General features: G+C 44.2%; 1 long non-coding RNA gene across 1 annotated transcript; it reads right to left on the bottom strand.

The window, feature by feature from the left end:
- Nucleotides 1-1163: 1163 nt before the first annotated feature.
- On the bottom strand, nt 1164-24031 carry LOC126515794 (uncharacterized). The gene is made up of 3 exons (XR_007595925.1): nt 23196-24031; nt 6985-7062; nt 1164-3423 (listed from the first exon to the last, which is right to left on the bottom strand). It is a non-coding gene; the product is annotated as an uncharacterized lncRNA (long non-coding RNA).
- Between the last annotated feature and the right edge of the window lie 1512 nt (nt 24032-25543).

The following is a 25543-nucleotide window of genomic DNA, read 5'->3' as shown; positions in this document are numbered from 1 at the left end:
TCTTCTGGCCTCCACACATACCACATACAGGTATTGTACAGACGTACATGCAGGAAAAACATCCATTCACATAAAAATAAAATAATTTTTAACTATTGAAATATGCTTTGAAACAGAAAAGGACTTTGGCTGAAATGTTAAAACCAAAAATGGCGTATGTAACAAACAAACTGGAGAAGCATTTTTCTGATGCTCCACGTCATCATCAGAACCCTAAGTGTCCCCTTTTATAATAGGGGTCTTTTTATTACACCATTCACTGGAAATCAACATGATTTCCTCCCACAACTATAAGCCTTAACTTCATATACAAAGTGTGAAGATGATTAGTTATTCAAATACCTAACTTTATAGACACTGATCTACACTCTGAGAGAGCATAGAGTCATCCCCTCTCCCTGGATAGTTGAGCCAAACTGAGGCACGGCACTCACGAGTTATGGAGACTGAAAGTCAAGGGGAGCAGGACCCGACAGGATGGGGCACTGATGCTTGTGGTGTTCACAGCACATCATAGGTTACTGAATAGGTTCGGGAAGGCATTTCCGAGCAGCTGCGAGAGATGCTCTTGAGAACCTTGAGTTCTAGAATTCTGCGCACATCTCTAAGAAGCAGGTTTGCTGGTTGTTGTTTTATTTGGGGGTGTGATAAGCTGTCCTGTGCAGGGCTGTCCCCATTTGGACTGGTGTAGGGAATCTTGACAGTGCAAAGAGTCCGCGAGCACACGTTGCTTACTCTCTGCTGGCTCCTGGCACCTTGTCATCGTGGCAGGATCTTACTATATTGCAACGTTCCTCCTGGTGGTGTTCCAAATTTCTCGGTGCTTCCAGGGGGAGGAGAAAGTGGTCTCTACAGGACCCCCTCTTTTGGGGAGGTAGAACTACTCTCTGACCAGTGTCTTTCCCATGAGTATCAGACTACGAACTTCATCTGTCTTCCTCCCTGCTTCTGGCACCTAATATGCTTCTGTGGCTTTGGACAGATTTGGCCCTGACATCTCCAAATCCTCCATCCTCCCTGCTGTCACCACCCTAGCCACAACGCCTCCATGTAAACCTCCAGGACATGTAGACATTGCTCCATGTTCCTGGGCTCAAGGGAGGTCTCTGGTAGCAAGAATCTTATCGCCGGGCAGGCTGAGCATGCACTTTGGCAGGGTCAGGCTGGTGATGATCTGAGACTTATTAAGGGAAACTAGCTAACACAGTAGAGAATGCATCCCAGGGGTAGAAATTGGGGTGCTCACATTCTATCTCTATCCCTGATGGGGGGGATCCTATTGTCAACAAAGCCCTCAGTAATGTATTTGAAACACACTTTTTAAAGAGATATTTTGAGCATATTTTATTTATCCTTTGAGAATTCCATGCACACATATTACAATTTTATTCACATTCTTATCCAAATTCAGCATTTTCAGCCTGAATGAGTTTGTCTGGCCTCAGATGTTAGGTCCGGAATAAATGGAGGCTTCAAGGAAGCAAGAGAGACAGGAAAGCGAGTTGTGTCCTGGGTCAAACTCTGTGATCTTTCTCTGCACCTGTGTTGGCCCTGCCTGGTGGTGATGGGGGGAATCCATTCTTCTGCCAATGTGTCTGCCTTTGTGAAGGCACTCCCTCCAAAGGGTGGCTAAGGGTAATAGATTGAGCTAAAGATTTACCAGGTTGGGTTAGATGTCGGGGTTCTCACAAGTACAGAGGAAGGCCAGTGCTGGCTTTACAACATCTCAATAGGGAGACAACCACTTTAAAGATGGGAGGCTCTGAGTGATTTCCCCTGGGCCACTTGTAACAAGCACCAGGGCCAAGATGTAGCACTGTACAGGTTCAGGCCATTTGCCCTCATTAGCTAGGTAATGATTGGCATCCTCTCCTGCAGGCTCCTCTACCCTCATCAATCCCATTCTTGCGTAAATTAGCCAGAGCTGACTGCTATAGCTGCCCCTCTAAGAATGCTTGTTTAAGGTGGTGCATGTAGATAAGCCACCTCACAGTTCACAGAGGACCACACCCTGAGGAATCAAGAAGCAACTGTTCTGAAACATAACCAGTGGTAGAACACACACAAGTCTACTGTTCCTTATCGGCAACTCCAAAATCCACTCAGCTCTAAAATACAGGTAAACCCAGCCTAAGTGGAGTCACGTGACTCAGAATCTGTATTCCAGCCTGAATGCCGCTTTTGCGAAATTCAGTGAGGCGTGACTCCTGCAGTGTCATGATCGTCTCCTTTGGAGCTTTGTCCATGGGCCTGAGCCTGTTGACCTGCACCCACAGTGGGTGTTCCTGTCCTTAAGCATCAGTAGCGTTTATTGGCTGGCAGTAGGTGGGAGCTACACTCTTTCCCTCAAGCAGGTTCCTACATCTTGGGCGAAGTCCTGCTAAATGCATAAGCACACAGCAAGAAAATGAAAAGTCATACTTTCTGTTCCAGAATGCTATGGGAAGCCTTCTTTTCCACGCTCCAAAGAGCATTCATACAAAGGGCAGTCTACTTTTGATGTGAGGATCCCGTGGACTAAATGAATCCTTTGGTCGGTCTATGATCCCTCAAGTCAAATTCTAAAACAACAAAATCCAGGCATGTGAATGACAGTCATTTTTCAATCTATCAGACAGGGGAAATGGATGTTAAGTTCTCTTTTAAATTTAATTCATTTTCTTAGCGGAAATACATTTGTGCTCACATTTCAATATCTGCTTGCAGGGTACTGTAGGAGATGCCTCTAAGATACAGATGTGCAGTTCATTGTTTTTATAATAGGCAGAAAGGATTTGGAATAAGAGTTTGGATCCTGCAATATGCCAGCTGTGTTGGCATGCGACTGCACTCTGGAGCCCAAGACAAGAGGATCTCAGGCTTGAAATCTAGCCTGGGCTACACAGCAAGGCCTTGTCTTAAAATAGGAATGCAACCACAACGCAGGGTTCTTATGTCTTATTGATGCAGGGGCCTGAGGAGCACCCATTACTGTGTGGAGAGCATGACTTCCACTAACAGAAACATTGTGGAGGCTGGAGATGTGGCTTAGCCGTTAGAGTGTGGCGGTATGCTTGAAGCCCTGGGCTTAAGCCTCGGTGTCCCAAAAACCAGCTCAGTGGTACAAGCAGTACTCAGGATGTGAAAGCAGGAGGGTCAACAATTCAAAGTCATCCTTGACCAGCTTAGTTCAAGGCCAGCCTGGGATACAAGTTTGCTGTGGGAAATCCTACCGTCAGTAGCCTTTCAGTTACCCACCCACTTGGGTGTAGCCTCTTATACTATAAATGCCAATGTAAAAGTAGTGTTCCCTCTCTCTTCCTGCTGCAGGATTTGGTTGCTGTTTCCAATCTGTGAGTCTACCCCTAAATAAATAACCCTTTATTATACTCAATTCTGAACTAGCGTGGGATTTCTTTTTAGCGTCCGTCTTCACAAGTGATGCTGTATCAAAAAGAAAAAAAAAAAGCATTCAGGGAATGGGGAAGAATTTCAGTGGTTGACACTTGCTTAATTCGTGAGGCCCTGGGTACTCATCCCATCAGTACCCACACAGTTATTTAGCACATTTAATTCTGAATAGTAAGTATATCTGGGGTACCTACTATTGACACAGTACTTTCGTCATGTTCATCTGCTTAACCACAATTTCTCCGTGATACGACACCACAGGTAAGAATTAAACAGAGTGGAGGCCCTGTGTTAGATACGCAGTATTACTTCAACGTGTATGCTGTGAAAGTAGATGAGTTTTGGAATTATCCTGGTTCTCAATATAGCCGTCAATCCATCAATTATGTACACATGTGTGCACACACACACATTTTAATTTCCCAGAGATTGAGACTGACACCTGTTATTACAGCCACACAAGAGATACACATGATATGTAATCCTGCCTCAATATCAATCGCCTTATGTTTTGTCAGCGACAACCTCTCTGGAGCCAGTACGTCCCGCCTTCTATAATGCCATCAATTTTCCCGCAAGAATTAAAAAATATTAAGAATCCTCCAGTTTTCCCAGATACTTTTTTCTTCCCTTAGGTAGATCCAAGAGGAAGATTATTGCATCTGTGACCACGGGGGACAACACAGACAGGACAGAGAGACAACAGGACAAAGGACAGTATGAACAGGGCAGAGGGTTCTCTCTCTAGTTCTGGGACAATTCCAGTCTGGAACCACGTCCCTGCTGCTGTCAGCTGAACTGTCTTTATGGACCATCAATTTGAATCTAACTGTATTGGGATGAGAGAAAGGGATCATCCTTGTCCTGCTCATCTGTGGTTTGTCTTCCCAGTGCTCCGAGGACGCTAAAGGCATGCTGACTAAATGGCTAGTGCCACCTATTGGCAACTCAGAAGCACAAGTGATTGTTCGCAGTTCTTGCACGTGTATTTGTGCTTGGTGAAAGCTACTACAGCTGAAGCTGGTAGCGGCAAGGATAGACACAGAGACCTTCTAAGTTACAGCTCCTGTTAGTGCCCAGAGCCCCCAAGTGCAGTGAGAATGGAAAACCTAGCAATCACAGGAAAGATGATACTACATGGTTTATTTTCACTGTTTATCTTGAGTGCATAAGATCATCTACAAGGCAAATCTTTTGAAACAGCATCTTGATTCTTCTCTTTTGGCATTCAAGAGTTTAAAAATAATAAAGGAATTTTAAATTCCAATACTTCTCTGTATTGGGGATCAGTAGGTCACAGATAATGCTCACACAACTGAATTTGCTTATATTAAATAAGAAAGTTGGACTCCTACCTTAAACCATGATAACATTTGACTCAATAGAGTCTAATCATACAGAGAAATATTATTCAGTCTTTCAAGGAAAGATACTCTGATACTGATGTAACATGTGTTGAGTCTTGGAAATCCTGTGCTAAGTGAATCAAGCCATCCATACAGGGCAAATCCTATGTGGCATAAGGTAAGCCAGTTCACAGCGATGGAAAAGAGAAAGCGGCTAACCCTAGCTGGGGAAGCAGGAAGATGCTCTCCAATGGGCAGAGACTGAAAGCCGGGAAAGTTGGACAGCTACTCAGCAACGGAAGCCCCTTTAATACTGTCAGACTTCTTGAAATGTTAGATAGTTTGACATGATGGCACATGCTTCTAATCCCAGCTCTTGGTAGCCAGCCTGGTCTACATAGTGAGTTCCAGGACAGTTAGAGCTATGTGAGAGACACCATCTCAAAAATCAGACAAGAATTTTTTTTAAAGGGACAAACGCAGTCATAAACAAAATAAGTAGCAGTAAGTATTAACGAGGATTAGGAGAATCCAACCCCAAATGTATAGCTAGTATATTTGCAATAGTGCAGCTGCTTTGAAAAAGAGTCTAGACACGGCTTAGATGGTTACAGTCAGCGTATGGCCCACTGTTCTACCCTAAGAAACTTGGAAGTGTGATGTGCACAAGAAACTTGTGCATACGTATTCAAAGTAGCTTTACCTGTAGTGGCCCCAGATAGAGACAACGGAAACAATTGGAATTGTCTCATCAATGGCATACCCACTGATGAAAAGTAAGCAGAGTGTGCCATACTCATAGGGAGGAATGTTACTGAATATGCACCGACAGAATGAAGTAGGTCCATGTTAGCAGCTCCCATCAGCCTTGGAGTCACTGCTGAGAGAATGCAGTCACAGAGGACCAGGTAGGTTCCCATTTATGTGAAGTGCTGACAATAGACTAAACCAGAGGACAGATACTGGTTCAGCACTTCCCAGGGTCAGGTTTAGGGTAAATAGGAGTGCCTACACATTTCTTTGGCAGATGATGAAATATTTTAACACTTACGGTGGTGACAGAGGTACATCTGTGAGTATAGTGGAAACCACTGAAGTGGACACTTTAAAATGGATTCTATAAAATGAGAATTAGATCTCAATAAGAACTGTTATAAAGAACTAGGAAAGTTGGCTCAGTAGTTAACACTTGCTGCTCCTGCAGAAGGCCCAGGTTCAATTCCCAGTAGCCCCATGGCAGTTCGCCAGACACTCACATAAGACACACACATACAGGGAGGCAAAACACCCCAAACATAAAACATAATAAAATAAGTCTCTAAAAACATTTTAAAAAAGAAAAATGAATCACCATCATTAAATTGTAACTTCAATTAAAAATAGCTACAGAGCTGGAGAGTGGTGGTTGGGGCAAGCTTTTAATCCCAGCACTCAGGAGTCGGAGGCAGGCAGATCTCTGAGTTCAAGGCCAGCCTGGCCTACAGAGTAAGTTCCAGAAAAACTGAAAAAGAAAAAAAAAAAGGCACAACCAGAGAAGAGACATAGCAGCACTCCACGGTGTTAGAGCATATAGAATTATTCGTGTCTAGGTCGAGTAAATGTCAGGTTGTTGTGGTATTTACAGTCGAAATGTTTGTTCTGTGGCTGTGAGAAACTTCCAGTAAAGCTAAGGCGAGAACATCATTCCCTCTTCGTCTCCTGTGCTTACTCTGTTTTCATGGAGAAGCGGGAAGGGCTACATTGTGGACATTCTCCTCGACTGGGACCCTCACTCCTCCTTCTTGGATTGTCTGCTATATTTGTTAATTTCCTCAATGCAAAACCTTTGTTTTTCATGCCGCATATTGACAATACCCTCAGTAAAGTCATTCCCAGAGTCTTAGGCTGGGGTTGTGGCTCGAGGCCTTCACTTCCAGTCTCAGTGCTGCGAAATTAATAAATAGTGTGCAGGTATACGTGCAAATACATGTGTGACTTTCTTGGTCATCTCTGGGTGGAAAGCCCAGGGCCAGCTGCCCCATTCCTGATTTAATGAGCCATCGGAATGAGAATTTCTTGCATGCTAGGTAAGAATGAAGATGCCAGGACGTAATCCTGAGCCTCCTGCAACCAGGTGCTTTTTGTGGATAGTGGCACTAGACAACTTGAAAATATGCTCTGCGTTTATTTTTAAAATATGAGAATTTTTTAAGTCTCCTTGCCATCCAGAGATTAATAACATAGCACACAAAAGCTGATCGGTACTTACGAGTCACTTAGGGCTGTACTGTGCTGAGCTATAGAGGGCTTGCGGTGAACTCAGAGACCCTGGATTCTACCTACAGCACTGGACCAAAAAAAATAAAAATAAAAAAGAAGAAGAATCATATAAATCACACCCTGTTTTAGACAGGAAGAAACAAGAAAGAGGATTGTTCCCAAACTCTGCAAGCGACTGAGACACGGGTCCAAGACAGATCTGGGCAGCCAGGAGGACCTACTTTAGACACCCAAAATAGCATCCTCAGTGGCCTCAGGGAGAATTCGGTTGAATAAACACCTCTGAAGTACATGACACGATTCACCATTAGAAAGGACCTCCGAGTTCACATCATAATATAAATAGCATCATCCAGAGAAGAGAAAAATGAGCCAGGATGAGGGAGGGGCTTCTCTCGTTGGCTACAAGCGCTCCTCCACTTAACACACAGATGTAAGGTTTGGCACTTGGAATTCAGAAAACACCTCAATAAGCACACGCCAGGCACGGATACATGTCTTTATCTGTGGAGCTATTAAAGATTTTCCAGATGTTGGGGCTCCGCAGCACAACGTTAGAAGATGGCTTTCTCCCCTGGTTTTTTTCATTATTATTATTTCTGGCCCTGGAAATTGGCCAGCAGGATTATTTGTGGTTCTGAGTTGAAAACATGCCTTAACAGCAGGCAGAAGCGGTTTCCCTTTGTTTCCAGGTTTGAGTGGTGTGGTAGTTAGAAATTGGCCCCCGTCAGAAACCTCTGCGCCTCATGTTCTGTGCCTCGTACATACATGATTAACCAGGACAGGGCGTACAGCGCATGACAAGCGAGAGATTTATCGATTCTGGCTGAGTGACTGGAAAAGCAACCTTGACCACTTTGTGAAGTCCATAATGGGCCCACAAATCAGGGCTGGAGTCAGCTTAGCATGTCCGTGTAGATGGGCAAGGAGCCTGTGTTTGATCTGACTCAGTAACGCTGCCCAAACGGACTACATTCTACAATTCAAAGTTCTCCCCCCCCTTTTTCACAGAGATAAATCATCTTTATTTAAAATAGAATTAATATTTAATAAAATACAATATTTTGCTAGCTATCTTGGGGAATACTTTCTACTGACTAACGCTTTGAAATAAATTTATAGGATTAAAAATTTGCTTTCAATTTTAGAACCCACTTGAGGCAAAGTTCAGTGATCTGGAAATGGTAGAAAATTCTAGGATTCCCAATTCAGATTGGGCTATAAATAAAAATATGCTGGGATTTAATGAGCTGATTACTGAACCACAGACATTTCATTTTGCAGACACTCGATCCTCCTGATTCAAATATGGTATCGAGCAGTATGATGATGCAATGTCTTCTGAAATTAGGAGAAATAACTCCAGAATAAAAGACACAAACTGTTAAACTATCTTCTAGCGATCAACTTTCTGAAAGCAGGAAAGGAAATACAGAGTGTAATAATTGCACACACACGTGTATAGCCGTGCGGATCCCTTTCAGCCCACGTTCCTAGGTTGGCCGGTTAGCTGGCTTGGGAACTACACAAGTGGCCTGTCTTTGGGTTTTAAATCTCATTCATAGTGGTTTTCTGTTTAGAGTAGCGATCCTACAGCCTAGCGACAGTGGATAATTCCTTTTATATTATCTTATTTTAGAGCAATCTGCTAAAGTGGAAAAGTAGAACATCTACTTGGCTCTCAAGAGAGCTGATGATGCATGCCATCCGTCCCAGCACTCAGGAGGTTTAGGCAGGCAGATCTCTGAGTTTGAGGTTATCCTGGTCTACAGAGCAATTTCCAGGACAGCCAGGGCAATACATCGAAATCCTGTCTCAGAAGTAAATGGGGGACAGGGAGAGAAAGCGAGAGAGATGGAGGGAGGGAGGGAGAGAGAGAGAGGAAGGAACCTGATTTTTTTCCAGACAGCTAAATTCTTTCCCCCTGGACCAAAGTAAAAATGACTAAGTTCTGCAAAATGGACGTTCATACAAGAACCAAGAGGAGCGAGAATCTTTCATTCTGATTCTGATGTCTGACTTGTTTGATATGGAGAAGGAGGAGGACGACAACTTCCGGGTTTCAAAAGGAGTGGTAAGGCTTATGACTTCATGTTACAGGGAGTCTCATTTTCTCTTCCAATAAATGCTTCCAAACAGAAGGTTTAGCTCAGTCAACTTTAGGGCTATCTTTCCGTTTGAGGCAGAAAAGACAAGTTAGGTATTTATGGGCACTGGCAAACATTGCTACACCTCAGTGCTGGGGAATGTCTCCAACCGCGTACCCGTGATACCTCTATTTACAGTGAGCTGGTCGCTATCTCTAGAACATTAGCGATTTCTGCTTTGTTTGCTTTCTTTTGTCTCTGTGGTGCTGAGAATTCAACCCAGAGTTGTGAGCATGTTAGGCATGTCCCCTACCACCGAGCCACATCTTCAGACCTGATTTCCAAATGTCCGCATATTGCTGTATGCACTCTTAAATGAAACCAAACTGGCTAGCATCGAGCCAGGCAAGCAAAGTCCTTTACTTTGCAGGCTCCTGCGAAAGCATCTCCCACAGTACGCGGTCAGCGGACACGTGCCTGTAAGGCTCTTCGTAAAGCTGTGTTATCTCACCGTGAGGAGAAAGCAAAAGATCCACGACCCAGGAAAATTTTCTCCTACACAAGTATTTTTCAGGCTGCTGCTGTCCCTGGACATACATAAAGTCACTGGAGATTATCTGAAATTCTGAAATTCCTCAAGCCTCGGCATGAAGAAGGGTGGGAATGTTTGATAAAAATAGACGGTCCAGCCCGCTTGTCTGGGGACAGAGAGGACATGCTCAGTAGATTTTCCTCCACCCTTGCAGTTACTCATATCACGCTGAACTTGATTGACAGACGGTAAGCTTATCCATTGTTTCAGTCCCTTGGAATTCCTGAAGCCTCCTTGCCACTTGCTAATAAAACCGAGAAAAGGAGCGTGAGCCGCCAAGAAGGCATTTCCTCATCGCAGGCAGGAAGACAGACAGAAGAAATCTCATTTAAGACTCTAAAATGAATTTGCACAATGCTTTAGGCAAACTAAAATCTAATCAAAAACCTCTTTTGGAACTATCTGTGAATTAGTTTCCAGTAAACCCTGGTGTTTACATTTTTATCTGCCGGTCTAACAGTTTATGGACAGAAGAATGTTTTCCTACAAAATATTCTGGTGGGGGTGAGGGTCTGTTTACTCCCGGGGCGGACCATGCTGCTGGGGGAAATCCTGGCTGTGTTATCACAGAAAAGCTGGTTTTCAGCTCCGAACCAGATCTTCAATATTTGTGTTTCTTCCAGATCGCCTCTTATTTCTAATTTTTAAGGTAATTGCATTATTGAGATAAATTAATATAGAATAAACTTTGCTTGTTTTAAGTATACAGTTTGGTGAGCTTCAGGATGCTGTGCCATGCAATACCCACTGCTATGAAGTTACAGTACTTTCACCACCCACAAAGAACCCAGTTCTTATCCCCCCACCCCTCCCGCTCTGAGCAGCCCATAGCCTTTGCTCCGCTATGTAGGACCTATGAGGGGCATTTCATACCAACAGAATCAAGCAATGTGTGATCCTCTATGACAGGATTCTTTACTCATTCGTGATGTTTTAAAGATGAAATGTCTAATTGTAAAAATTAACAGGAGCCCTTTCAAACTCACAAAGAAGGATCGCTAGTCTCGGAATTGTACAGTGCTTCTGGGTATCAACTATGCACACTCATTTTCAGAAATGGAGCCCAGGCTACACCTATTTTATGGAAAAAAGTGATGGATGAAGTTAGCAAGATTTCTTTCTTAGACGTCCTCACAGTTTTACAAATAGCCAGGGTTTAAGGACCAAAGCTAGCGAGCGCCCCCTCCTCCCAGCAGTACTGGTGACTAAGCCCAGGGTCCTTCAGATGTAAGCACTCTATCAACAAGCCCCGCCTCCAACCTCTGTTTGAAAACTTTCCACATGGGACTGGGGAGCTTTCTCAGTGGATAAAAAACACCTCCAGTACAAGCACAAGCACCCGAGTTTGATCACCAACACTCACAAAATCCCAGAGGGAGAAACAACTATGATCCCAGAGCTCATGGATCAGCTAGTCTAGCCAATCGATGAGCTCCAGGTTCAGTGAGAGATCCTGTCTCAAAAAACAAAGTGGAGAAGCAACTCAAGAAGACATCCCAGTGTCAAATTCTGATTCCCTCCTGCACCCAGACAAGCACACACACATGCAACCTTCCTAACTCCTTCATAATAAACAAATAATAAATAAATAGTCCTTATAATATGATAAAACAGCATAACCTTTGACTAGGGAACAGAACTCCACAATGCTTGGTGTACAGATTCCAAAGGCCCTCTGCAGATCCACTGAGAACCCCCTTTGGAAAGAGTTGGGGAACCAACTTGAAGTATGTGCTCTTATCAGAGTTTATAAGCTAAATCTAGTACACTCGATAGTCTCATATTTGTTATTGGGATTTAGTCATAGAGAGTACTATTGCAAAAAATATTTTATTCAAAGCATAGTATTGAAAAAGTTATATAAAAGTAACTTAGTGGTCAAATATTTGCCTAACATGTATAGAGACCAGCCTTTAGCACACACAGGAACACACATGATCACGTGCTTACACTCATGCATACACACTTAACCCCCCACACACACACATGCTCACAGGCTCACACACGTTCACACTCACAAGAAGCAAACGGCACATATTCACCCCTCCCCACTGGAGTGCACTTGAAGTCTAAGTGAGTCGACTTCAAGCCATGGAGAAAGATACACTGGCTCACCTGAAGATGGGGGAGCCATTCCTTTGCTTGTGTGAAGTAATGGTATGGATGACAGAGAAAGCCCAAGTCATCAAGCGAAACTGAAATTTGTCTTGCTGTGTCTCTGGGTGAGTCACCCTTCACTCAAACTCCATTTCCTTTGGAAAACAAATTGGAAGCAGTAGGAACATCTACTGGCGAGGTTACTTCTAAAGCAAATTGAAGTACATATACAAAAATACTCTGTGAAGTATATGGTATTATTATATTTTTCAAAATACAATAAGTAAAAAAAATTCCCAAATCCATGTCCTTTAAGAAGCTGTACTATAACAACGTTTCATAAAGCAATAAACTATTTTAAATATATTTTGTAACTCCATTATATCAAAAAATGAATCTACAAGAGAACTCCCCTTTCTTCTTTGTGCAGTTTCCCACGCTCTCTCAATTAGGACAGGATCACAGTTTTACACCCCACATTACCACTCAAAAGTTCTCGCTCAAAATTATGGGAAGACAACTGTGAACGAATGCTCAGTTTTTGAGGAAATGTATAGATATGGAAAGTAGATAACGCAATTCAGTGATCATTTGCGTTCCAGAAATGCTACACAGAAATTCTGAGGGACTAGTTGCATTGTTTAAGAACATTTGGGAATATAGCTGCTTGCCATTTAAAGTAAAACATCTGCAGACAAATCACTCAAGCATCTGTCTGTGCACCCACTCGCATGCCAAATGACCATTATAAACTCTGAGGCTTACAATAACTGTCTGGATTAGAATGGTAATCCTTGGGGAAGGGCACTCATGTTTGTGTACTTCCTGTGTGTGGAAATTTGCCACCATGACTGTTTGCCTGAGGTGTCAGCAACAGGAAGAGGGAACCCAACATCAGTGTATTTCAAGGTCACTGAGAAAGGCAGCTGCTGAATGTTTGTGAAGGTAGAAAGCATGTCTTTAAGCCTGGCCACCTAGAGGGACAGACAGACAGCACCTCCCTGAAGTGGACTTGTCTGTGAGCCTAGGTCTCTCAGGCTGAGTCACGGGGTAGGTGGGGGAGGGGGCTGATGCCACCAAAGTTGCCAGGGCAACAGATGTGATGACAAAGCTGCCTGTGACTTCTGCTGCCAGGGCCTCCAGTGCCCCCCAAATCAGACCTCATCAGTGGACCAGAAAGAGAAATATTTTATGTGCAGGAGGAGCTACGGTTAGTAAAAATGGGTTTAAATATTTGGCAGCTGAAGAAAGAATTCAGCCGTGTGGTTGAGAAGCAGGTCACTGCAAGGTTATGTTAACCTGCAATCTCTCATTCTCCCTTTCCGCCAGCCCTTTTACCCCAGACACACCTAAACTCCATCCCAGCAGAGACGCCACGAGCTCCATGTTTGCACTCCTGGGGGTGGTGATCCGACCATAAAGGGCCCAGCTTTTCCACAGCGACCTTCACCTGTGCTCAGCAGTGATGCGCGCTTTCCTGTTACTGTTATAGATGAATATCTTTTTTCTCCTTCCCTTTTAAATTTAGAGCTAGTGACAAAATGGCAAAAGGTAAGAAAGCGGGCTGCTCCTGTAAGACCCCTGGTCTGTTGATGAGAAGACCTATCTCTGTCTCTACCAGACCTGCGGGGGCAGCATAGAACACCCTTGCCCCTCCACGCAGCAAGCAGGGGGCATCTTGGGAGCAATTCCTGCTCCAGTCATTTGACTCCAGCCGCCTGTCATATGCAATGTGTATTTTGTGAGCTTTCATTTGTCTGGTGATTTCATCGTTTGCTGAAAAGTATGATTGTGCCTAAGTTGAAAAGAAAGGACCATTGGTATTGGTGGACAGACGGGCTCCAAGAAACCCTGCTTTAATGAACTTATAATACTAAATTGTGGCTCCTACTGAAAATGACCGAGCCATTCCCCTCCTCCTGAGAAACAGTAGTAATCAAGGCACAGAGCAAAGGGGGTGGGACGGGAGCCTGATCCTCAGATCTCCTTGTTTGCCCTGAGTGTAGGAATCTTAGCGGACCTGCAGGTGGCTTCACAGAGATTCCTTCTTCCCAGCCCTGGCTCCAGGTGATAGCTGGGCTCTCATTCCCTCTGCAAACACCTTCAAAGAAGACACTGCAGATATAAGGATGGGAGATTGGCTTTCTCCAAACATGGGGCTGGCTGTGCCGGGGGAGCAGGTGAAAATCATATTCTTAATCAAAAACAAACACAATTAATGGGCAACTAGATTAAGATACCTAGCCAGTCAAAATTATTTAGAGGCTCTTAGAGGCAGCACCCTTCTTTGGAGAGTTCTTAGTTACCTTTTGAGATAATACTTTGTTAATGAGAAACATGTTCGTGGCGGTGCCTCTCTTAGAGGCCTAATGAGGCTTCGGTACAATTGATAAAGGCTCTAAGAGCGAAGAGTATTCAAGGGGTACAAAAGGAGAAACGAGAAAGTGCAATCAAATCTCCCTGGGCTTCAGTCCAACTGAAGGGCTCAGAGAAAGTGCCGACAATCAACAGATTTGGTGGCATTGTCTTGCATACTGCAGTACTGAGTGCAAGGCATGCCAAGTGACTTCCAAGGGAGCTGGCACTAACGGGGCAAAGTTAGAGAAAAAGCAAAGAAATAAGATGCAGGAGGGAGAACAGGGGCAGAGGCTTGAGGAAGAGGAGGGAGCCTGACTGCTATGGGTGGCGGGGTCTCAGAGTAGACAGGGATCACCATGGAAAATGCTCTGTGTACTTAATAACATCCAAAGGGGAGAGGACACAGGCTCTGAGGGAGGGAGATCTTGCCAAGTTCTAGAACAGCTGGAGGCCAGGCTGGGGCTTTGTCATAGGAAAAGGGACACATGGTCCTGGAAGACTGTGAGGCTACCATTGTGGATGTGGTGTTTGAATAGGATCGAGCCGGAACTGGAGACTATTATGTTACAATGTGTACTGACTGTTGCTCATAAAGTGATGCTCAAGCTGAGCTAAGGATGCAGCCTAGTAGGTATGGCAGTAGAAGGAAGGCCATAGGCTCAATCAACCCCCAGCCTGGTGAGAAACAACCAGAACCAAAACCAAAGCACCCAAGTCAAATTCCCTAGGAAAGTAGTAAATGTATTCTTATTAATCATCTTTATAAATAAACTATTATGATTTTATTTGCTAAACAGAGTAAGTCCTGGCAAAAGCAGATTTACAGAGACCCTCTAGTTACTGACTGCTGGGGACATGGAAGATATACTTTGCAAGTCTAGCTAGCTCCTACTATGGCCATACCAATTATGACATGCACATTGACTACTATCTGTCAGCTCATTCACCCTTATGGTTTTACTTCAGCAGAGACTGCTGCTTTTACTCTGAGGCATCTTTCCAGGTATGGCTGAGTCTCCTGTGCACTGGGAAAAGGAGAGACTTGTCCAGAGGGAAGAGCCTGGGAAAGTGTCCATCTTAGTTTGGATTAGTAACGCTGTGATGAAACATCATGACCAAAGCAACTTGGGGAAAAATGGGTTTATTTCCCTCACAACTCCATAGAGCAGTTCATCAGAAAGCAGTGAGGGCTGGAACCTGAAGGCAGGAGCTGATGCAGAGGCCACGGAAGGGTGTGGCTTACTGGCTTGCTCTCAGAGCTTGCTCAGCCTGCTTTCTTACAGAACCCAGGACCAGCCCAGGGATGACCCCTCCCACAATGGACTGGCCCTTCCTCACTGATCACAGATAAAATTACTTATAGAGGGTCTTAGGGAGGCATTCTCTCAAGTGAGGCTCTCTCCTCTCTGGTGACTCTAACTCAGGTTGACACAAGTTGACATAATGCTAGCCAGCAGAGTGTTCTTGCTGGTCATGTGACTGAAGCTGAACCTGTGCGCTGTTTTTGGCTTCTGATCTTTTTCCCAGGGGCAGCAGCACACAAACAAATGCAGATTTTAGAGTTGGACAAGCACGTTTTGGAGACATGGCGGCTGATCTTCCTTTTCATGTCTTCCCGTTGAACTTTCTCCTGCTGCGGATGGAAGTGACTCATGGGAGTTCAATCATGCACAGAAGCAGTGTAAATCAGATGGCCCAATCCCTGCTCTTGGGATTAGTCAGGAAATCTGACTTGCTACTCATTATGTTCTTTGTGGGAGGTCACTGAGAGTGCGCGGAGGGGGCAGGGCAGAATGGTGACAATCCGTGAGGTATGCCTTCAAAAAGTCTATAAATAATTCTGAAAATCTCCTTGGCTGTTTCTTCTTCTTTCTTCTCATATTTTTGTTTTGCTCTTTAAAAATACTTATTGAATTATTTATTTATTCAGCTATTCTATCCCAGCTGTGGTGCTGGGAGTAGAACCTAGGGCCTTGCCTACCCTAGATAAGTTTTCTACCCTGGAGCTTTGGCAGTTTTGGGTAAGGAAGCCGGTGAGGTCAAGCTAATCTTTAGTCTCTCATTATCGAGGCCTGCAAGCCCAAGGAAATTCGGTTTTGGTTCTCTTGTACAGTGTAATTTCAGAACCGTGAGGGACCCTCTTCAAGTCAAATAGAAAAAAGTGATTTCTGATTCAGTTTTTGAGCCATTCCAAAAGAATTTGCTAGCAGAAAAAAAAAGAGAAAATGATTTGTTTATGGCTACATTTGCTACTTTAATTTTAATGAGAAAACTGGACATAGAGAAACGTGTGTATAATCTCAGACTCTGTGAGTGGGAGGCAAGAGGAGAAGGGCCACCCAGAATTTCTGGCACGCCTGGCAACAAAGTGCAGACTGGGAGATGGCGCGGTTGGGAGATGGTTACTGTGAGAAAGTACAGAGGCATAAAGGGGCATGTGGTGTCTCTTGATTTTCATTGTGGGAAATGGATTCTGCACCCATGCACACATACCTTGAATTAATACTGGTAATACAGCATAACACTACTGCATAACGTCAACAAGTTAGAAAGAACCTTAGGATGGGGTTGGAACTGGATGTATTCTCAACTCAAGGCATACATATATATGCATATGTATACAGGCACGTGCATAGAAATAGTTGTATACGTGCGTGTACGGACTTGTATACACAAAATTCCATATCCATGAAGCATATGCCTCAAAATCCTCCAGTGGACAAGTGAAGTCAAGAATAATATTCAACTCTATATTACTGTGCATCCTATATATACATTCCAATGATAGCTTGATTTATAAGTTATGACACCTTGTAAGGAGTTAATAATCATAACAATATACTATAATAAGGTATTTAAAACATTGATGGCTCATTTTTAGAATTTCCCACCTAAAATTCCTAGTCTGAGACCCATGGCAACTGAAACAATGCAAAAGGAAGGCACAGGTAAGGGCGTGGTGTGGAGATATGTGTATGTTTCTGTCTGCTCAACGCAGGAAGTAGTTATGCCTCGGGATCCAGAAGAGCCCAGGACTTCCCTTCTAAATGCTTTCTTCCGGAAACAGATGCCTCTGACTCCCTGGAGACAAGGTTGAGACAAGGAAAGTACAAGGTGAATCTGGACTGTCTGGTTATGCCAGGTGTATGGGAATGGACAGAAATGGCCAGGAATGAAAGGATGAGGGGGAAAGCTCAAGGGTGCTCTGAAGGTCAAATCTGAAGAAACAGGAGACCCCATCTAATGCTAGCTTTTAAAGTCAACCCACTGTTCAACACCTAACCTGTGGGTCTGTGCCAATAACAGCAGACAAAAGGAAGAAGTGCAGGAGTATATGAGGAACAGCAGAGTAGAAAACCAGTCTTTCCTGACATTTGCCGTCTGTTCAAGTGCAGGTGCAGGCCAGTAGCTGGAGGCAGAGAAGCAGGATACTAGAATAATGACAGAACGTCCCCCTTTTAGGAAAAAGCCCCCAGTGTTAAGGGGGAAACAACAACTTCCAGGTGGAGACATTGAACAGACACTAACTTGACCAGGTGATTGTGATGAATATCACCAGTGCATTGCACACCCAGACTGGGGTGCACTACCGTTCCCATGGGGTTCCTGCAAAGAATGCATGGATCACCATCAGCCTGACCAGGCTGTGGGCATTCTTGCAAAAAAAAAAAAAAAGATTCTGAAAGTTAATAGCTACTCAGGAGATTGATGAGACTTGAGAGCAAAATGTTCTTGATAATTCTGTCACTCAGACACAGAAAAAAAGACAGCAATCAGACTTAGCTGACCGTGGCATAGGGGAGTGTCCTGCATGAGCTTTTGTCAGACAAGATCTAGAGGAGCCTCCTTTGAGAAGATGCCTCCATCAGACTGCTTATAGCGAAGCCTATAGGGCATTTCTTGTTTGGTGACTGAAGTGGGATGACCTAGATCACTGTGGATGGTACACCTCTGGGCAGGAGGTCCTGAGTTGTATAAGAGAGCCAACTGGCAATCACGAGCCCAAGCCAGTAAAGAGCCTGTCTCTGTGGCCTCTGCTTCGGTTTCTGCCTCCAAGGTCCTATCTGAGTTCCTGCCCTGACTTCCCTCAGTGATGGATTGTGACCACATGGATTGTGAAATAAAACCCTTTCCTTCCCAAGTTGCTTTTGGTCATGGTGTTTATCAGAGCGTCAGAAAAGCAAGCTAAGACAGGTACTAATGACACTCATTCCGTGACTGGTTACATGACCACACATGAACTTTAGGGGAATCCACAACAGAAATGTGCAGTGGGGATGGAACACTACAGATTCACATCCAAGGGCTCCGAAGTCTGATGCCACACACACCAACAATTCAGCCTGTCGGGTACAGCAATATAACCATAGTATGTGTTCATGTAGTACCTATTACCCACAGCTTTATGGAACTATCTTATTGACAGGTGATATAGGTTTTGTATACTAACTACTATACGTAAATGTTCTATGCATTTTCAGATATTTATAAAAAAACAAAAAGGAACCAATGTAGGGGTCTTTTGTTTATTTAAATAAGGAGAGGTGGGCTAAGCAAGAAAAGGTGAACAGGCTGGAGGCGCTCTGTGAAGGGACCATGGTGTGTTTATCCATTTTGCAAAATAAGCTGTTTTAAAAGAACACCTCTTATTTCCACAGTTGCATTAATTAAAATCACTTTCATTTATAGGTCGGCATGTGTCATGTGAGAGAGGTTTCTGAGTCTTAAACTCTCCCTAGGAACTCTGGAACTTGAGGGAAGGATGTGGGGTATGGCGTTTTTCTCGGCCTTAGTATCCCATAAATGCCAGGAAAGTTTTTAAAGGAAATGTGAAATAATATGGGGAAAAATATCAAAAAGGAGCAGGTGCTAATTCTATTTCCAAGATCAAGTTTTCAGCTAACCACTGAAGAAAACAATTAGTTTTACTAAACAACACTGTACTGTGGTAAATTTAGTCTCACCTCACTCAAACAGAATCTGTGCTCCCTTGGGTCAAAGATGAGATCTTTTTTGACACAATAAATTTAAAACAACGTTTTCTCTATGTAAAACACCATTCTGTCTTAAGCCTTGGCCTCCACCTCATTTCAGGTCACATAGTATCTTCTGTATATCCTTCTTGCCCTGTGTCCTCTGGTGCACACAGCCCACAGCCTCTGTGTACCAGCTGTGTCCTTCAGCACCTTCCTTTGCAGAAGATTCGTGGTCATCTGATTACTTCTTTTTCTGGACACACTGGGCTGAGACCAGGTGCTTTCACTTTTTTAGACAACGGAGTAGAAGGAATTTGAGTGACTTGCTAGTTTACCTGGCATCAAGTTATTGAACAACCGTGCCTAGAGTCTGGAGTTGTTTTACTCTGCAGCACAGAAAGGCCCAGGCTGCACCAGAAGATCTGAGCATGTGCAGATCATCCATCCTTTGCAGAGCACGGATGTGTCTGTGTCTCTGCATAGACACCAAAATTAACTTTGTTTTTAAAGATTCAGGGAAAGGATCGAGGCTCCTACTAGGCTTAAGCAGGCAAGTGTTGTCATGCAAGGTGTTTCTTTGTGTTTCTTTCCTTTTTTTAAATGGAATGTTAAATATCTTATGATTCTGTGTATTTTTTTCTTGTGAGGCTGCTTTGGGTTTTATTTATTTATTCTTAATAGATTTATTTATTTTATGTGTACGGTCATTTTGCTTACATGTATGTATGTGCACCCCATGCCTAGTGTCCTCAAAGGTTAGAGAGGGTATCAGATTCCTAGGAACAAAAGTTAGGGGTGATTATGGGCTGCTATGTGGGTTCTGGGAATCAAACCGAGGTCATCTAGATAAGCATCCAGTGTCTTAACCACTGAGCCTAAGCTCCTAGGCTTTGGGTTTTAGAAGGCTAATATGTCTTCTCCCAAATTTTTTCTTACTACAAGAGTTAAAAAAAAAGGTCATGTTCAAATACAATCAGAAAACACACAATAGTTTACAGCAGCCTCCCTAAGAAGTTGCAATAAACTTTGACGAAGGCATGACAGTAGTAGATAGTTCTATCAGAATGGTAGTGTGCTATGAGTCAGACTCGTTCTGCAGCTCCATTTGCTATGCCCTGCACAAAGGGAGCTTCTCTTTCTCTCTCGGTGCATTTTCAGGCATTTAAATGTGTCCATACTTCCTACGTTCCTGGCCCTGTTTTAAAGAGTTCATGAACAATGGGCTTCTCTCATCGTCGTAAAAATCTCATAAGTCATTGGTGTTTCAGATGAGTTTTAAAAAGATTTCATGACATTCCAAAGATAAGCAGCTAGTGAGCTGCGGAAGTAGAACTCAGTCCTTAGCAACAGCGATTGCATCCCCCATGCTTTTCCTCACTACCAGACAAGTTGGGATGCACTCAACTGTATACTCAGTGGGACCGGATAATTCTTTGTTGATTAGATGAACAGCCTTATCTCTTGAGATTATTGGAAGCATCAAGCAAATCACTACATTGCTTTGTACTTTAATTTTCTGTTTTAAAGCAAAATAATTAAAAATTTTCTCTCCTTAAGATCAATTAGAATACAGATAATTTATCTAATTGCTGTATTTTATGCCTTTAAAATAGTCTTGATAATGTATATCGAAGCATGGTGGCTAAAATAGGTGATGAATGAGATCTCAATGGTTTGTCATGGATTATCATGTCTTTACAGCCTGAGAGAACATGGCACACAATGTTAAAACTTTGGTTTCCTTTTACATGAACTTTAGGTCCATCTTTGACCTCATGTAGTTCAACTAAATTAAAATTTGTCTGTCGGAGACAAGAATCAAATGAAATGTCATGTAAGGCTTAGTCTGTCTCTTTAAAAAAAAAAAAAAGAAACCCTAGATAGTCCAGATATGCTTTCCCTTTGAATTGCTGTATTTTTGATATCAAAACTATCCCGACCCAATTAATAAGAACATTGCATCCTGTCCAAGGATCCTTAATCCATCACTACCAAATTCTTTTTTTTTATTTAGATCTTGAAATTCCAATTTGTCTCTCATTATTTGTAAACATGGCACAGAAAGAAATTCAAAATGCGATCTGTAACTGTTGACAGCTAGGGAAATTAGATGGTCCGAGAAGCCTTGTTATGTGACCTCCAGCCCCCATCCTCTCTCTACCTCAGTCTCCTGGGAGACTAAGGTGTAGCTGACTCACAAACCTCCAGGACAGTTGTGAGTGTTAGACAAGCTCAGGAAACTGCTTTGTAAACAATACCGGGTTTGTGAAGAAATTAATTTCAAAGATTACTTCCAAAAATGCCCCCAAAGGCAGACATTTACATTTGTGTCATAGGTATGTGTAAAACTATCCGTGTACCTTCAGCCTGGATTTCAGCACTGAAAGCATTAAGAATCACCTTAGGGTTTAAATGTCCAGTAATGTGTGATTTCAGTTGCAGAATTGTTGTGAATTGTTGAAGGAGAAGGGGAGAGAATATTACTCTCCAGAACCCTGTGGCTACTGGCCTAAATAGATGAGTTATTAACGGTCTATTGAGATGGTTCTTAGTGTTTCACTTAGAAGTAAGACACCAGGACTGATCTATACAACAACCATTCTGCTCTTCCTAAGTATTCATTAAAGACTGGTGAATTGTGTGATCTTGGGCGAAAGATGAAGTGACCATAAGGACCCGTGCTGCTATGAATAAATCAAAGTCAAAGCTGTTGGCAAGTCCAACAAATGGATAGAGAAGAACGTTCAGGTAATATTCAGCTGTGAGCAGCTGCGGAACCCACAAAGGCTTCCTAATGTTCTCTTTTCTGCTTTTAAGCTTTGGAAGTTAAATTAGGTTCCAGCGAGGTGCATACAGGAGGTAATGAGTGCCCTTAGGAGTGGCAGGTCCTCCACCCTACTTAACTGTGATCCTTTCTATGATCACCGAATGCACACTTTGCCCTAACCAACCATCTGGCACCATGAAGTCAGTCCTCCTAGAGGGAATCTTAGAAGCAGAGTTTTCAGGGTGGAAAGGCACTTGCTGCCTCTGCTACAGAAACAAAGCACAGTGCGCTAGACCCGCTGTGGTCAGCATCACTTACACCTGCCGGGATCATATTATTATAGGAGCATAGTCTGAGAACGTGCAGCTGGATTTTAATAAATCAAAGGAATGGCACCACACCAGGCATTCCAGGGAAGCATGCCCTGCCCCTCTGCACTCTTTCCGTAGGAGCGCAAGCGCTCTGCTCACAGTGAATATGCGGCTCAGGATGTCAGGTGAGGATTATAACTCTCCAAGAAAGCCCTGGTCTCTTCTAGGGTGTGGGTGACAGCAATGGTAACACACCGCCTACAAAACCCAAGTAGTCACCACCTATAAAACCCAAGACACACTTTAAATTCCCTTGGAAGTTCGAGGAAGACCCCAGAGAAATGTGAGCAAGGCTTTATTCCTTGCTCTCTGACCACATTACCAAGAGAACCTGAAGTTCCACAGGCAATAAAGAGAAAGAATCCATACTTCATCTAGGGTTCACAGTCGGGGATGTGGGTTCTAAGAAACATTCCCGATCAGTTTCTGAGCTGGGAAGTGAAGCGGGAACCGCGCATTTCCTGCTTCGCTGCGCAAACCTCAGGCAGGGCCAAGCGGGAAGGAGGACTCCGTCTTAAGAGTCGCCAGCTGCTAGGGTGGGGCTTGGGGGTAGCCGGAGGGAGAGGAGCCACAAATTAGAGAGGAATCAGAACAGGGTTACATGAGATCCCGCCCACTTAGGATGCACGCTCACATCCTTGTGGGGGAATCAGTCCCCGACTTAATCTTGGGGTTGAATTTTCTCAGCTCTGGTGGGAAAGGTGGGTGTAGCCAAGACTGCAAGGTCTTACCCTAACGGACCACCGGACCACCGTAAGGGCTGGTGACGCTATCTTTCTTCCCACCCTTCGCTTTCTCTCCTGTCCCGCTCGCGAATTTTGATCTCCATCACGGTCCCAGGACTGACCAGGGACCGGGGACAAGCGCAAAAGGTAGACAGGAGGAGTGACGGCGCCCGTTTGGTGACCGGGTGCCACATGCCAATCGGCAACGTCGCTCTGCGTGGCCCTACCTGGAAGGTGCGGAGCCTTGGGCACGACTATCTGTGGCACGCAGCTACTCTCCTTGCTCCCAGAGGCAGGTGCAGAAGGCAGAAGCACTCACTGGTTTTAGGTGGTCCAACTGTACTACTATCTCTTTATCTTAGAGCCTGCGGTGGGGGGGAGGTCCCCAGGGTGACGGCCCGTGCACCCCTTTCTTCCCCCCCATGAACTTGACCTCCAAAGACCACGGATCTACCTTGGTGTCCACAGATCCTGCGCAATGGACTTAAGTGTCTTTTAACAGGCCCTGGACATCCGAACACCAAAACCCCCACAAAACCTGCGGGATATCACAGCTCACTCAGAGGTTCGCGGTAGGGCATAGCTTTGACTTCTGTTAGGGAGCCATTGTTGATCACCTACCCGCTTGCTACAAGCCTCAAGAGGTCGCGGGCTCGGCTTCTTGTTACTTTTGTCGCTTCTTTGCCCAGCCATTCGACCCTTGGGGACGTGGCGCAGTCAGTAGCCTCCCAGAGTTTCTGCAGTGTACGAGTTGTGACACCCACCGCTGCCGCCAGCCGCAGCAGACAGGCGCGCCAGGCTCGTACTCCAGATACCCACCCCCACCCCAGTAAATCTCTAGAGTTGAGGAAAGCAAGGCTTGCAGGAAGCCGCTCCGGATGTTTGCTTCTTTACATGTGGCATTTGTGGCTGGCTTTGATAACGTCGTGAGCTCCGCTTCCAACACTCCTTTAGTGAAGAAACTGAAATATGGTCCACTCACACCGCGGGCGGGTCTGCAGTGAGGTTGCCCCCAACACTCCTCCCAAAGTCTCTGTCAAGAGAATGCTCAGCAGAAGTTAGAACTAGGTAAGAGGGTGGGGAGGGGACTAGTCTTGGGAAAGTGCCATATTTTTCTGATAGATTTGTTAGGAAAAGCGCTACCTTGTGACTCCAGGGGAGGTGGTTTCTCTGAGGGAAGAAAAGCCAAAATGTGGACGCTTCGACTCCTAGAGCTTTGTTCTTTGTCTCACACAGAAAAGGAGTTAATCTCCAGGAATGAGTGCAAATAGCGGTGGGGCGCCCTTGGGTTTTCTTTTCCACCACTTTCTGGGTATTCTAGGTCCCCTTCGCCGAGCGCGAACAGAAGGAGAAACCCAGGTAAAAAATGTGCAAATACTTTTTCTAGCCTCCACCTGAATCTTTCGAAGAAATCAGTCAAGACAGAGAAGACAGAAAATGCATTCTGAACCCGGTACTGTTTTCAGTCTTCATTCCAAACAAAACTCAGTTTATACAAGATTTCACAGGAAGAAAAGTCGGCCCTGAGATCTTCGAAAAGATGTCTGTTACCACTGTGGAGGTCAAGGCCTGTTGTGATACTGAGGCTGGGAGGCAGGACCCTCTTTCAAAACAAATAAGCAACAAAATAGATTTTTTTTTAAAGAGCACCTGCCTAGGAGGTTAATTTGTAATATTGTTGTCTCTACCCCTATAGTTCCCTTACTTAAACATTTGCAATGCATTTCTCCTCTTACTTTCAAGCCAATAAGCTCTTTAGAAAAACTCAAGGCTTTGAGGAAAAGCGCATCACCGGCTAATATTAGATCATTTACTTCCAAATCGCCAGTTAAAAATAACATTTGCTTTGATTTCTCCAGGCAGATTGAAGCCCCCCCCACATGAAGCTTATAAACCCGAAGCTTCAACTACAATCACTGCACAGTTCCAGCTGTAACCCCGAGAGAGCGTCGCCATTGCTTTACAACATAACAAATGCAAGAAAAGCTGCCTTCCATACAAGTTCTTTGTAGAAAAAGTCATTTTAGAAACTGCAGACCAGGAGGTAGCAAAAGCTCTGTGCCTTTTGGAACCTGAAGTAAGCCAGGTTTGCTCTCTGAAACAACACACAAGAAAGCCTTAACCTCGTGGATGCATGAAGGACCACCCCAGGATAAGTTAGCTGATACTTATCAATTAGCCTCTATAGTAAACTAAATCTGCTCTGGAAACTACATTGTTACAGAGTTTTCTTCCCCCTTCTTCCCCCTTCCCCCTTCTCAGCCCCAGACAGGATTGCAGGTAGCTCAGACTGGCCTCTAACTCTAGAGGAGGGTGATCTTGAACTTCTTACCTTTCCTGCCTCTGCTGAGTTCTTCTTGCCTGCTAGATAAGCATTTTGAGTTATGTCCCCAGTCTTTGAATTTTCCTCCCTCAAAATGATGCAAAATGACCACGTCGGTCCTCTTAGAAAACACCAGTATGCAAACAAACACAAAAGCAGCTCCGAACTTGCATTCTTTGGGAGCTTCTGGTCTGAAGGCCGGCTGCTCACTGTGAGTAATATCCTCCCAGGGCTTGTGCTAGCCTCTTAGTC

The sequence above is a fragment of the Alexandromys fortis genome, unplaced genomic scaffold (genome assembly GCF_014885135.2).
Source record: "Alexandromys fortis isolate MF-2015 unplaced genomic scaffold, M_Fortis_MF-2015_v1.1 scaffold_18, whole genome shotgun sequence".
Lineage (NCBI taxonomy): Eukaryota > Metazoa > Chordata > Mammalia > Rodentia > Cricetidae > Alexandromys > Alexandromys fortis.
This window is presented reverse-complemented; position numbering and strand designations above follow the sequence as displayed.